Below are 14,302 nucleotides of genomic sequence, written 5' to 3'. Positions count from 1 at the left end.
CTATCCAACAGGCAAATTTCATTTCCACTGGCTTTTAAATCTAAACTCTAAAACAAGCGTGGGGTGAATGTTTCTGCTGCCGAAAACCCTCAGACAGGTTTTTCAGGATACCCCAGAGTTGTGTGTGTGTTTTTTTTTTAATTCGCCTTTCCATCTCTCTCCACCACCACCATCCCCAAAAAAGAAACCGAAAAAACTCCAAAGTGGCCCGAATGTGTGCTGCTGCTGGCTCTGAAGCCGTGTAGAATTTCGTAATGGAATGTGAACTGCTCGTCCGGATCTGGGCTCACGTTCTATCTTCTAACCAGTAAGGAGCCAGGCAGGGCAAATGTGCTGAGCAAGGAGAAATACTTTTCTTCTCTTTTATAACCCATCACGGATGCACCGCGGACGCGGGACGCGAGTTGCACGCGGCGCCTGTCAACCGGCCCGCCCGCCGGCCGGTCCCCGCGCCCGGGGGGCGTCCTCTGCTGCCCCCCACCCACACATCGCTCTCCCCCCCGACCCCCGGCCCGTCCGAAAAGCAAAGTGGCCCCGCCGAAGAGTGGACTGGACCAGCGCGCCCCGCACTCACGCGCCTCCCCGGGCCCGGCGGGCGGCGGGGAGCGAGCCCTCCCATCCTCGACGCGACCCTCGGCCCGGTCCAGAGAACGCGCCGCTCCCAGGGAGGGGGCCGGCGACGGGAAGGACCTCCCCTGCTCCTTAGCAACCATTAAGGTCGCAGTTTCCTAAGAGACCGCGAGCGGGGAGGTGGGGGGCGGGTGGGCGCGGGGGGACGGGCCGAGGAGGAGGGGGGCGCGCGGGGGGCGCACTGGACCCCCCAGCCCCTGGACGCCAGGTCCTCTCCCCCACCCCCGCATCCCGGCCTTGCTGGACGCTACGGGGCTGGGATGGGATGAGGCAGGGAAGCCCCACAACTCGGCAAAAAAAAAAAAAAAAAAAAAAAAAATTGGTCCAGCGGGCTGCGGACAAAAGTTTCCGAGAGCGCTCCACAGCTGGGCGGCGAAGCGGGCCCCGGCGGCCCCGCCTCGGATGCTCCCGGCCTCCTTCCTGTGCTCGTGACGGCGCCGGGCGCCGAGGTCCCCCCCCCCCCCCCCGCCCCGCGATGCAGGCTCCGCTCCACACCGATGGCTCCCACGAAAACACGTACACCGCCAGCGGAAAGGCCAGAGAACAATACGCGCGGACGCGCCCCCCCGCCCCTCGCGCGGTCACCCGGGGCGCGGTGGTTGGGTGGGGGGGCGCGATGGTCGGCGTGACCAGCAGCCACGAGCCGGGAGCGGTGAAGGCGCAGGGCCCCCTCCGGGGCCGGCGCCGTCCGCCGGAGACGATCAAAGTCCGCAGCGCAGGGCGCGGCGGATGCTTCCCACCGCGCGGTACCCCCCCACCCCCGGCGAGCACCCACCCCCACCCCCGAGCGTGGAACCCCCCGAGCGTGGCACCCCCGGATACCTGGCGGCGGCGGCGGGCGGGCGGGCGCCGTCATCTCCGCGCTCCTCTCGGCCCGAGAGGGACTCGAAAGTATGTAGGAGAAGAGTTTCCCCTCCCACATGGGGGGGGGGGGGGAGGAGGGATGTCGGGGGAGAGAGAGAGAGAGAGAGAGGGCGGAAGATGGAGAACTGCGCTGGGAAGATGTCTCTGGCCGGCCGGGCGCGCACCCTCCGAGTCCCCCCGGCGGGGCTCGGTTAAAAATAAATGCGGCGGCGGGCGCGGCGGCGCGGGTCGGGCCGGATTCCTGCGCTCGGACGGCTAATATGGATGCGCATCAGGTCCCCCGGCGGCGGGGCGCTGCGGCCGGCGGCTCGCGCTGGGAGCTGGTTGGCAGAGCCGGCGGCTCGGGAAGGGGAAAGGGAGCGGAGGAAGGGGAGGAGGAGGAGGGAGGAGGGGGGAGGAGGGGGGAGGACGCGGGGAGGAGGAGCGGCCCGGCGCGCAGCAGCCCGAGGGGCGAGGACTGCCCGGCTCATCCCACGCCGGCCCCCGGAGCGCACGCAGCGCCGCGGCCGTGGGGTGCGGTGGGGGGTGGCTCCTGGGTCCTCGCGGCCCCTGGGGGAGACGCGGAGTTGGAAAAGTGCGGCGCGCCCTGCGCAGACCTCACCCTCCCCACATCCCCAAAAGTTCTTCGGAAAGGTCGCTGCTCCCGGCTCAGCCCCGGACATCTCGCGGCCGCCCGAGGGACCGCGAGCCGGAACGCCCGGGGGCGCGTACTCACGGCCGGGCCAGGGCGCTGGGGGCTCCCGGGCGAGGACGCCGAGGGGACCGGTGGGCTGCGGGAAGGGATCGAGCAGAGATGCAAACTTGTTCCGGAAAAGGAATCAAAATGGCGTTTCTGGATGTGCAAAGTTCATCAACTCCGCAGTCGCTTCCCCCCCCCCCCCCCCCCGCTCCGCTTCGCCCCGCGGGGAGGGAGGTGGGCGAGGAGCTGGCGACCCCGGCGCCCCGGCCGCCGTCCCGGCCCCCGCCCCAGCCCCCCGCCCCGCTTGCCCGCCCGCACGCTCGGAGCCCCGCTCTCCCCCTCTCACCCTGATAAGTAGACACATCACGTGTTGCTCCTGCGCGTCTCCTGGGGACGTGTTACTGAGCGGCGGCGGCGGCGGCGGTTGCGGCGCTCGGGCCGGGGTCGGGTGGGGGGGGAACCCCGGCCCCCGCCGCAGCCCCCCGCCCCGTTCTTAGTGGGGTGACTGCAGTCTCCATCCCCGGGATGGAGGGACGCTGCAGTCCCCCACCCCACCCCCACCGCAGCCCCAGGTTGGCCCCCACGCCCTCCGCGCGCGCCACCGGGGGCCCAGGGGGGAAGAGGGCTTGGGCCGCCCCCCACCCCGGGGAAGGGTCTCGGCGGCGGAGGCCGCGCTCGGGCCGGGGGGCGGGGGAGACCGCGGGCCCCGCCGCAGCCCTCCGCCCCGATTTTAGCGGGCTGACTGCAGTCTCCATACCCGGGATGGCGGGACACTGCAGCCCCCCGCCGCACCCCCACCGCAGCCCCAGGTTGGCCCCCACGCCCTCCGCGGGCGCCCCCGGGGGCCCAGCGAGAGGAGGGCTTGGGCCGCCCTCCCCTCCCCCATCCCCGGGGGAAGGGTCTCGGGGGCGGCGGCCGAGCGCGATGCGACCTGCGCGGCGTTCTTTGCGGGCGAGCCACCTTCATGGACCACTGCGCGCCCCCCTCCTCCCCACTCCAGCCCCTCACTGCGGGCGACTCCCCGCCCCCGGCTCTCCATCACTTCACTCAGTGGTTTGTTTCACTATTTTAACGGAGGAGGGGAAGAGGCAGCGACGCCTGGGAGGCGCGAGAGGGGCACTTCGGAGGCCGCGAGGGGGGTGCCGCGGCGGGGGGGCGGGGTCCCCTATTCCGACGCCGCCCCTCTTGGTCTCAGAGGCAGATGGGGGAGCCGAGCCCCACCCGCGCGGTTCCCTCCCCACGCGGTCCTCGCTGTGCATCCAGGTGGGACAGGCAGACGACGGGGCGGGAGATGAAGGAACTGGCGCTTCACCCCGCCCCCAACTCCGGGCTGTTTCTCTCCCAGGGCCCAGTACTTCTTGCTCTGGGACTGCCGCCCCAACTCATTCACCGCTGCCTCGGCCTCTGTCACCTTCCCTTCCCCGCGCTCCACAACTGATGCTTCGGCGGCGGGGGCTGCCTTGCCCCCAAGGGGCGGCCCCCTGGATCCCCACCCGGCGATGGCACGGCTGATGCTGTGTCATACTCGTCGCCCTCCGAGGGATCAGGGAAGCCACATGCAATATCTCTTTCTCTCAGAGGGCTCCTGTTTCAGCTCTGAAAAGCTGGGGCCCTCCTCTGAGCCGCTCGCCATCTCCAGGGCTCCAGCCACCAGCTTCGCGCTGGCTGCAGCGGCCCAAGTTATCACCCAAGCCCAGAGAAACCAGGCCTGGGCTGCGCTTCCTCCATAAAGCGGCTGACATGTTCCCACCTGTTAATACTTTTCCTACCAAGCTTCTGAAAGGGGCCTGTTGTCAGCCTTTGGAAACATCTCCAGACAGATAAGGGTGATTGTGGTTGTAGGAAACAAACACTGCACACCCCCCAAACCCTAAAGATGACGGGGGCCTCTCAACTAGGCGCAGAGAACACTACTGTAGAGTCTCCCGTGTGAGGTTTGTTAAGCAAAATGATGTTGTACAGACAGAAAGCTGGCTACTATTTACTTACTATGACCTTCGACCCTGTTCTACGCCAGTTCCTCTGAATACACTTGCGCACCATCCAAAGTTGTAAGCCCGGTCCCAGGCCTTTAATTGGTGGCCTTCAGTGGATCTCTGGTTTTCAGGACAGCAGACTGAAGTGTGGGCCCAGGGATGGATTAAATGGATGGGTTCTGGCCAAGACAGAACTCTCTAGAACCAAACAAAAGCAGTTGCACCATTACCTCTGACTTGAGATAATCAGCTGCCCAAGAGGGAACTGATTCAGCTGGCTGTTTCTCTGATGTCCAGAGTCATCAAAATTAAGTTTTCAGAACCTGTTACATTTCCCAGGGTCTGCTGTTGACAGAGGAAAACTCAACCCAGAGAAACTTTAGCAATGGCATTTTTCTAAGCCTCCTCTCCAGCCCCACTGCATGCCCCCAGTTAGAAGTTACCTTTCCTGGTCTCCCCACTCAGTGGTAGGTTTTTGAGTAGGAATCATATCAAAATTGGAATTTTGCTTGTAATTTAGCTTATTCTGTAAAATACATTCAAACCTGCAAAGCTACATGAATTTTTAGGACAAATCACCTCGATAGCATCACCGAGGTAATACTGGCAACCTATTTAGTTGAGAAAACAGCCTAAAAATAACTTTTGAAATGATACTGAGCTCTGCATTCACGTTTTCCAGCTAATTCATAAACTTGGAAGTCAAATGATCTGTCCAAACGTCTGTTTGTTCATATTACCTATAAATATCCTTGATCCAACAAATATTTTTTGAACATCTTAGCAGGGAGAAAGAGTCATGCTATCAAAATCATGATAACCCTGAGGAAACCAAAACTGAAAAAGACACATGTACCCCAGTGTTCACTGCAGCAGTGTTTACAATAGCTAGAGTATGGAAGCAACCTAGATGTCCATCAGCAGATGAATGGATAAAGAAGCTGTGGTAGATATACACAATGGACTATTACTCAGCCATAAAAAGGAATGAATTTTAGTCAGTTCTAATGAGGTGGATGAACCTAGAGCCTATTATACAGAGTGAAGTAAGTCAGAAAGAGAAAGAAAAATCGCATATATATGGAATCTAGAAAGATGGCACTGATGCATTTATTTGCAATGCAGCAGTGGAGAAACAGACATAGAGAACAGACTTATGGACACGGGACAGGGGCAGAGGTATGGCGAGAGTAACATGGAAACTTACATTATCATATGTAAAATAGCCAACGGGACTTTGCGGTATGTCTCAGGGAACTCAAACAGGGACTCCATCAACCCAGAGGGGTGGGATGGGGAGGGAGATGGGAGGGAGGTTCAAGAAGGAGGGGACATAATGTACACCTATGGCTGATTCATGTTAGGTTTGACAGAAAACACCGAAATTCTATAAAGCCATTATCCTTCCAAAAAAAAAAAGCACCATGATGAGGCACCGCTTCACAACCACTAGGATGGCTGTCATGTATACGGCAGATAATAACAAGTGCTGTCAGTGGGAAGATAGAGCTCTCCTTACACACTGCTGGTGGTAATGTAGAACGCTACAGTCACTTTGAAAAGCAGCTTTTTGATGGGGAGTTCCCCTGGTGGTCCAGTGGTTAGGAATCCACCTTGTGACGCAAGGAACACAGGTTTGATCCCTGGCTGGACGCCGAGGAACAGCTAGGCCTGACAGGCCCCAACTACTAAATCCACACGCTCCCACAAGATGCAGCAAAGGTCCTGTGTGCTGCAACCAAGATCTGATGCAACCAAATAAAAATACATTTTAAAAAAATAAACAAACAACTTGATTGTTCCTCAAAACGTTAAGCATAGAGTTACATCTGACCCAACCACTCCACTCCTACTCCATAAGAAATGAACACATACATCCACACAAGAACTTGTTCACGAATGTTCATGGCAGCAGCATCCATAGCAGCTAAAAAAGAGAAACAACCCGAATACCCATCAGCTGATGAGTGGATAAACAAAATGTGTTGCATGGAATATTAGTCAGCCATAAAAAAGAATGAAGTACACACTATAAGGCAGTGGCACCCCACTCCAGCACTCTTGCCTGGAAAACCCCATGGACAGAGGAGCCTGGTGGGCTGCAGTGCGTGGGGTCGCTAAGAGTCAGACATGACTGAGCGACTTCACCTTCACTTTTAACTTTTCACTTTCATGCATTGGAGAAGGAAATGGCAACCCACTCCAGTGTTCTTGCCTGGAGAATCCCAGGGACGGGGGAGCCTGGTGGGCTGCCATCTACGGGGTCGCAGAGAGTCGGACACGACTGAAGCGACTTAGCAGCAGCAGCAGCAGCACACACTACAACATGGATCAATTTTGAAAACACAGTAAATGAAATAAGAGAGAGGAAGTTGCTCAGTCCTGTCCGACTCTTCGAGACTCCACAGACTATACAGTCCATGGAATTCTCCAGGCCAGAATACTGAAGTGGGTAGTCATTCCCTTCTCCAGGGGATCTTCCCAACCCAGGGATCAAACCCAGGTCTCCCGCATTGCAGGTGGATTCTTTACCAGCTGGGCCACCAGGGAAGCCCCAAAATGAAATAAGGCAGACCTGAAAGGACAAACGCTGTTCTAATTCTGTTTATATGGTACGTCCAGAATAAGCAAATCTATGGAGACAGAAAGTAGATTAATAGTTCCTAGGGCTGAGGGTTTGGAGGGAATAGGGACTGACTGCCATGTGTACAGCATTTCTTTTTGGGGTGATAAAAATGTTCTAAAATTGATTGCAGTGATGGTTTACCAACTCTGAATACAGTAAAAGCACTGAACTGTTCGCTTTAAGTGGGTGAATTATACTATGTAAGTTATACCTCAACAAAGCTGATATATATCTATTTGTAGATAAACAGATACACACACACATACCTGAAATTGCACTATGTCCTGTAGTGAAGTGATACAAAGATGGATAATTTATAATCCGTGGCTTAAAAGAGTTTACAAGCTAATCTCTGCATCCATAAGAAATAATGATGAAATGCAAGCCAATATATAAGAACCATTAAACAGGTACAAAATTCAGAGGTTCTGAGAAAAGAGATCACTTCAAATAAGTCATCGGGGAAGGCTTCACAGAAAAGAAAGTAATGCGGGGTTGAGCCATGGAGAATGGTTAGAAATTTCACAGATGGAGAGGGGGATTAGAAACAGCAGATGAAAGTCATGGTGGCAGCAACTTATGGGCCCTCTTCAGAGACCAGGAAGGATTTCAGTGTGGCTGGATCATAACACTCAAAAAGCAGCAGGTGATGAGAGCAAAAGTCAATGGGCTGAGGCTAGGGGACTTCCCTGGTAGTCCAGTGGCTAAGACTCCACACTCCCAATGCAGCAGGCCCAGGTTTGATCCTTGGTCGGGGAACTAGATCCCATCTGCCGCAACTAAGAGTCCAAGTGCCACAACTAAGGCCTGGGGCAGCCAAATAAATAAGTGTATATATTTTTAAAAAGTCAACAGGCCAAGGCTAGCCCACAAAGAGCTCTGAACAATATCCATAGGAAATCTCAGGGATGTGGGCCTGAACTAGGGTGGGAAGCGGGGGAAGGAATGGAGAATAGATGGTTAGGAGTCACTTCAGAGGAAGAACCGGCAGAGAAGCAGCTGGTGTGGGGATGAGGGGGTGAAGAAGTAAGGACTGAGACGATGCCTCCTGGGCCCCAGCCGGGCGATGGAGAGAATGCAGGTCTGATGAGAAGGACAGAAGCTCACTGGAGACGGAGGGTGACAGAGCAACTGACACTGAGCTGGAAGTGGAAATAATGGAACCCACAGAGCTATGCCGTGGAAGAAAACCAAGGAGGAAAAGGATGTGGACATTGGAGAAGGCCCCTAGAATGAGGTGATGCAATCCGCTGAATCTCAGAAGACATGGAGGTATCCCTCCTGCCAAGAGAGAGGAGCATGCAGGGTGCTCCAGGCAGAGGGAGCCGTGAGCAGGAGGCACAAGGGCATGCATGTGTCCTAAGTTGCTGAGTCGTATCCGACTCTTTGCGACCACATGGATTGTAGCCCGCCAGGCTCCTCTGTCCAAGGGATTCTCCAGGCAAGAATACCAGAGTGGGTTGCCATGCCCTCCTCCAAGGGATCTTCCCCACCCAGGGGTCAAATCTGCATTTCTTAGGTCTCCTGAATGAGCAGGTGGGTTGGTTACCACTAGCGCCACCTGGGAAGCCCATGCACAAGGGCACAAAGGCCTAAAACAAAGTCAGTTTCCTGAACTGCAAACCCCTGACTCTGGCTGGAGCAGAGTGGACGGGGCGAGGCAGCCTGAGATGGAGCTGGAGAAATCGCTCATGGGCTGGACAGCCGAGAGCTCTGTGCACCCCTTGTGGCTGACCTGCACTCTGTCCCGAGCTGAGGCCCCGAAAGAGCTTGAGGAGGTAGACAGAGCCTCCCTCGTGGGACCATGGAGAAAGGTCTGGAACACTTGGGATGGGAAGACTAGCTGGAAATTAATAGAAGAGCCCACCTAAGAAATGATAGGGACTCCATCAGTCGCTGGCTGTAGAGGTAGAGAAGAATGGGTTGGTTTGAGACATAATTAGGACACAGATACAATAGAATTTGTCCAGTTTGATTTGGGAGAGAAGGAAAAAAGTCCCTCTGCAGCACTGACCATGGGGCGTGACATCAAATGAAGGGAAACCACTCAAGCATCTGTAGAGTGACACATGACAGCACAGGGGTTAAGGTAAAAAGGGGGACAGGGACTTCCTGGTGGTCCAGTGCCTAAGACTCCCTGCTCCCAATGCAGGGGTCCTGGGTTGGATCCCTGGTCAGGGAACTAGATTGCATGTCCCAGAACTAAAGATCCTGCATGCCACGATCAAGTTCGAAGATCCCATGGGCTGCAAGTAAGACCTGGTGCAGCCCAATCAATAAATATATTTGTTTTTTAAAAAAGCAGGAGGGGTATTTCCCTGGTGGTCCAATAATAAAGAATCTGCCTGCCAATGCAGGGGACATGGGTTCAACCCCTGGTCGGGAAAGATTCCACATGTTGTGGGTCAACTTAAGCCCATGCATCACAACTGCTGAAGCCTGAGCACCCGAGAGCCTGAGGTCCGCCAAGAGAAGCTGCTGCAACGAGAAGCCCGCACACCCCAACTCCACGGTAGCTTCCTGCTCCCCACAACCAGAGACAGCCTGTGCGGCAACAGAAACCAAAAGTAAACAAAGAAAAATAATTTGTTTTCCTTTGTTTAAAAAAAATAAAACATAAAGAAAGAGTCTGTTCTCCCAAACACACCATGCTCTATTTCAGCCCCTTGTGGGCTTTCTTAATAACACATCTGTACTTGTCAGTGTGATTAAAAAAAAAAAAGGGTGGGGGGAAGAGCCGCGGTGACTAGAGGTGGGAAATGGTAAAGAAAATTGAATCCACTGGGCTTGGTCTCAAATGGTTGTGGAGAGTGAATAGTTTTGAATAAGTTGCCTCCTTGGTCTCAGTTTGGAACCCTGGATGGGTGGTAGGTCCACACATCAGCGGGGATGGTGTGTGGAAGACGAGAGGAGACTGGACCCAGGAAAAAGGCCTGGAGAGACATCTGAGGGGCAGAGGGGACCGGCAGAAAAAGGCTAGAGGCTGACCAACCCCAGGGCAAGCGAAGGAGCAGAAGGCTGGTGGTGGTGGTTGGGGTGCGGGGTAGGGGGGGCGTGCTGCCAATGAAAGGTGGTCAATGGTGTTAAGTCACAGACACATCAAGACAAGCAGCTGAAAAGGGGGTGAGATCTGAGACAGTAAATTGACTTAACAGGGGAAGGCAGAGGCCAGAAAGCAAGGGGTTAAGGAGTCACTGGAAAAAAAAAGGAAGTGAAGGCCTGAAGCTCTGAGAAGTTAGGAGAGAAAGGAAAGGAACCATGGCAACAGAATAGCAGCTAATAGGGGCTGGCCCCCTACTATGCGCCAGGCGCTGCTCTAGGGGCCCCGTGTGGATCATCTTGCTCAGTCCGCTCGGCCTCCAACCTGGCAGGTGCTGTCGCCACCCACGACCTACAGCTGATGGAACCCAGGCGGATTCCCGAGGTCCCGGGCGGCCTGGCCGGGACCTGGCAGAGCCGAGCTGGACCCCCAGGACCCACTCTCCCCTTGCTGTCATCACCCCTGTTGTTAGTCAATCAAGAATTAAATCGTTTGCTAATAAAAAATGCCTACCTGAGCGTCTTGACTAATCGGACTAGAATGCCCTTGACCGGAGTCTGGCAGAAGGGCCGTTATTGTCTGCGCTGTCACTCTGGGAAAAGAAGGGGATGGCCAGCTTTCAGTGTTGCTCGTTTGGTTTATAACCATCCCTCCTTCGCATAAACCTCAGGTACAAACCCCTTTCTGTTCTCCATAGACATTTATGTCAACAAGAAAGGAATGGAGATCCGGAGAGAGAGAATAGAGATGTTACAGAACACAGCTTGTGAAGGTGTCTGTCTGTCTGTCTATGGCAGAGGAGAAATGGTAGACGGATCAGTCTTGGGGGGAAAAGAGGGCTAATTCATACTCCATGGCAGGTGGGAAGGGGGTAAGATGCTAGAAGCCTAAGTCCAGGGTGAGGTCGTGGGCGTGGGCGTCCCACGGCCTTGACTACAGAAGGCGGTCGGACTGCAGAGCCAGGGAGGCCGAGGCCCCAGAGCGCGGAAGGGCCTGAGGCCGGGGGAGAAGAGCAGCTTCGGCGACCCGCTGGCTGAGGCCACGGGCGAAGGGCAGGCGGGCGCCTGAGGGCGGGCGGCGCGGACGGAGACGGGGCGGCGGATGACTCTCGTGGGAGGCATCCTGACGGTGGGCTTCGGGGACGGAGGGGACGGTGGGCACGGTGGGCACGGTGGGCTTCGGGGACGGAGGGAACGGTGGGCACGGTGGGCACGGTGGGCTTCGGGGACGGAGGGGACGGTGGACGCGGGACGAGTCTTCGTGGCTGAGAGGAGACAAACGTGAGGCTGGCCTCTTAGGCCCTGTGCCGGGGCGCCTGCGGATGGCGGGGCGCCTGCGGATGGCGGGGCGCCTGCGGATGGCGGGGCGCGGGTGAGAGGAGGCGGCTGTGGACGGGTGATCCCTGAGACAGGAGGCCGCAGAGGCTAACCCGGGCACCCCAGAGTCATCTGCCGAAGTCGCGGCCCCGCGGGTGGCGGTGTGGGGGTGCAGCCCTCCCCGCCGTCCTTCCATGAAACAAGGTCATCCCGGCGGCCCGAATCCGGCAGGACTGGTGTCCTCACGAGAAGAGGGGTCGGGCAGTTCCCTGGTGGTCCAGGCGTTCGCACCCTTAGCTTCCAGCTCAGAGGGCCCGGGTTCCATCGCTGGTTGGGGAACTAAGAGCCCACGTGCCGTGCGTGTGTGTGTGACTCACTCAGTTGAGTCTCACCAGGCTCCCCTGTCCATGGAATTCTCCAGGCAACAATACTAGAGTGGGTTGCCATGCCTTTCTCCAGCATATGCCATGAGGTGAGGCCAAAATAATAATTTTTAAAAAAGAAGAGATCAGACACACAGAAGATGCCAACCATGTGAGGCCACAGGAGAAGGTGGTGTCTGCCAGCTGAGGAGAGAGGCCTCCAAAGGAACCAACCAGCACTTGATCTGGACTTCCAGGCTCCTGAACGGGGAGAAAGCACGTTTCTGTTGTGTCGGTCCCCAGCCTGATGGGCTTAGTTTCAGCAGCCCAAGTGACAGATGCAGGGAGGAGGGACCCAGCGATGACAAGGGCCTGGCGAGGAAGGAGAGTAGAAAATACGCCATCAACTCCACAGCCTCCCCATGAACCGGGAGAACCTGTCTTATTGAGGAAAGGCTTTTGCAGGAAGTGATATCTCTAAGGACAAATGAAGTTTCCATCAGGGTGTTGAAGTAGGGGAAGTGTGTGAAGAAGCCTGGGAATTCTTAGGACGGGGTGCACAGCCTCAATGGGGCCAGGGAGGCTTGACATTGGGGCCTGTTATGGCTAATACCCCCTTTACACTTAGCGGAGGGCTGGCACAGTGCAGCTTCCTTTTTTTTTTTTTTTCAGGCCGTGCCATGCGGCATGAGGGATCCTAGTTCCCCCACCAGGGATTGAACCCAGGCCCCCTGCTTTGGGAGCATGGAGTCTTAACCACTGGACCACCAGGGCAGTCTCACATACAGGTTCTTAATGAACATGATTTGCAAAATATGAAGAGGTGGGACAGATATGAAGGAACAACGGGAAACACAGGAAATTGCGGGAGGAAGGTCTTCCTGGGATTGGCAAATAGAACAGAAAGCCAAGAGGCATGGCGAGACGTCATTTCAAATGTCCAAATCCCCTTTAGTACAGCAGCCAATGAAATCCTCCCACTAAGATAAGCTGAGCAGTGTCTTGGGGATGGGCCACCTTGACAGCTTCTGTCATACTCAGTGTGTTATCACTTCAGCTACCCAAATACCTTGAGGGATGCGTTATTTCTGGTTTGATGGTTTTCCCTTTAAAGGTTAACCATTTGGAGCCAAAAGTTTTCCTAAAATGTATTATGCACTGCCTCGCTTTCTTTTCCTTTTCTGAAAAATACGAAAGTTAATATCTGCACAAAATGATACTATCATAAGCTTCAAATATTTAATTGGATTGTCAGATAAAGATAACTGTTTATAAACAAGACTTGCATCTTCAAGAAGCTACTCATCTAAACAGGTAGGTCCTAGCTGTTTGCTAGCATCCGCAAGGCCTTCACAGTAAATCCCAGCTTGAGGGTTTTTCGTCTGCTTGTAGTTACTTGTCCTGCCTCACTATCCGGCCGTGACCTGTCACTTCTTTCTGGACTCAGTGTGCCTGCCAATAGCAACCTCCTCTTCCCTTTCTAACTGATCGTTTCTTATCTACGTGATTAGGCTTCCCTGGTAGTTCAGCTGGTAAAGAATTTGCCTGCAATGCAGGAGACCCCAGTTCAATCCCTGGGTCGGGAAGATCCCCTGGAGAAGGGATAGGTTACCCACGCCAATATTCTTGAGCTTCCCTGGTGGCTCAGATGGTCAAGAATCCACCTGCAATCCACCTGCAATGTGGGACCTGGGTTCGATCCTGGGTTGGGAAGATCCCCTGGAGAAGGGAACAGCTATCCACTCCAGTATTCTTGCCTGGAGAATCCCCATGAACAGAGGAGTCTGGTGGGCAACAGACCATGGGGTCACAAAGAGTCAGACACGACTGAGCAACTTTCACTCACTCACTCTCTGCATGGTTAGAAAACTGGGTAACCAAGATTTCTTGAAATGTGTGAAAAGTAAGCATATGGACCAGCATCTCATTTTGCTGCCCAGAAGCCAAAAGCTGCTGACGTCCTGATTCTCAGTTGGGTTTTAGACTGATGCATTGCTAGCATACTTCTAAACCATTAAAGTTTTTTTCGGAGATATCAGAATAGTAGGGAAGGTCAAATAACTCTTCTAAGTCATAAGTTAGACTTAGCTTCCTCCAAGGTGTAAGTTTATTGCTTATGAAATTTTTAAATGATTGAATTTCACCCCTCCATAGCAAGGGCCATTTCAAAATTCCACTTCAGACAACCTGGCAGATATTAGAAGAAAAAAAAAAACTGCTCTATTGTCACTGGATGAAGATTCTTCCCCTAAAAGATGTACTCCAAGTTCAACATTTATTTCGTTGTCAGATAGCACTCTTTCATCATGAAACAGAGTACAAATAAGTGAAATAAATACTCCTTCAATAAGTAGTAAGTATGTGTACCTTTGTGGGTTCAATTGAGGGTGGGCAGAAGCGAAGTAAAATTTCTGCAGTTTCAGTTAAGTCGCCCCCTACATGGTATTTGTCAGCGGAACCCACGGACAGTGCGCAAGTACCTCTAATAACTCTGGCCACTGGTCCTCTTGCTCACAGGTCAGGTCCCGTGGCCCCAAGTCAAAGGAGCAGAGAATTTTTAATTGTAAAAAGTGCTCAGGAACGGACTTCTCTGGTGGTCCAGTAGTTAAGAATCTGCCTTCCAATGCCTGAAACTCGGGCTCGATCCCTGGCTGGGGAACTAAGAGCCCATGTGTTACTGGGTAACTAAGCCCGCAAATGGCAAACTACAGAGCCCACGTTCTCCAATGTAGACCCCACGTGCTGCGACTAAGACCCGGTGCAGCCAAAAATAAATGTCAAAACCAAAACCAAAAAAATGTTTTTACAG

General features: G+C 54.9%; 1 protein-coding gene across 2 annotated transcripts in view; it reads right to left on the bottom strand.

Moving 5' to 3' along the window:
• The window catches only part of RREB1 (ras responsive element binding protein 1), a 119,471-nt gene extending 117,081 nt beyond the window's left edge, over positions 1-2,390 (bottom strand). Inside the window, exon 1 of one of the 2 annotated variants that reach the window (XM_055570530.1) lies at positions 2,210-2,390. The gene's annotated coding sequence lies outside the window, so the exon portion shown is untranslated. Of the gene's footprint in view, positions 1-1,452; positions 1,574-2,209 lie in introns of those variants that run through there. The other variant, XM_055570532.1, reaches the window with a different exon arrangement.
• Between the last annotated feature and the right edge of the window lie 11,912 nt (positions 2,391-14,302).

The sequence above is a fragment of the Bubalus kerabau genome, chromosome 3, assembly GCF_029407905.1.
Source record: "Bubalus kerabau isolate K-KA32 ecotype Philippines breed swamp buffalo chromosome 3, PCC_UOA_SB_1v2, whole genome shotgun sequence".
NCBI classification, from domain to species: Eukaryota; Metazoa; Chordata; class Mammalia; order Artiodactyla; family Bovidae; genus Bubalus; species Bubalus kerabau.
This window is presented reverse-complemented; position numbering and strand designations above follow the sequence as displayed.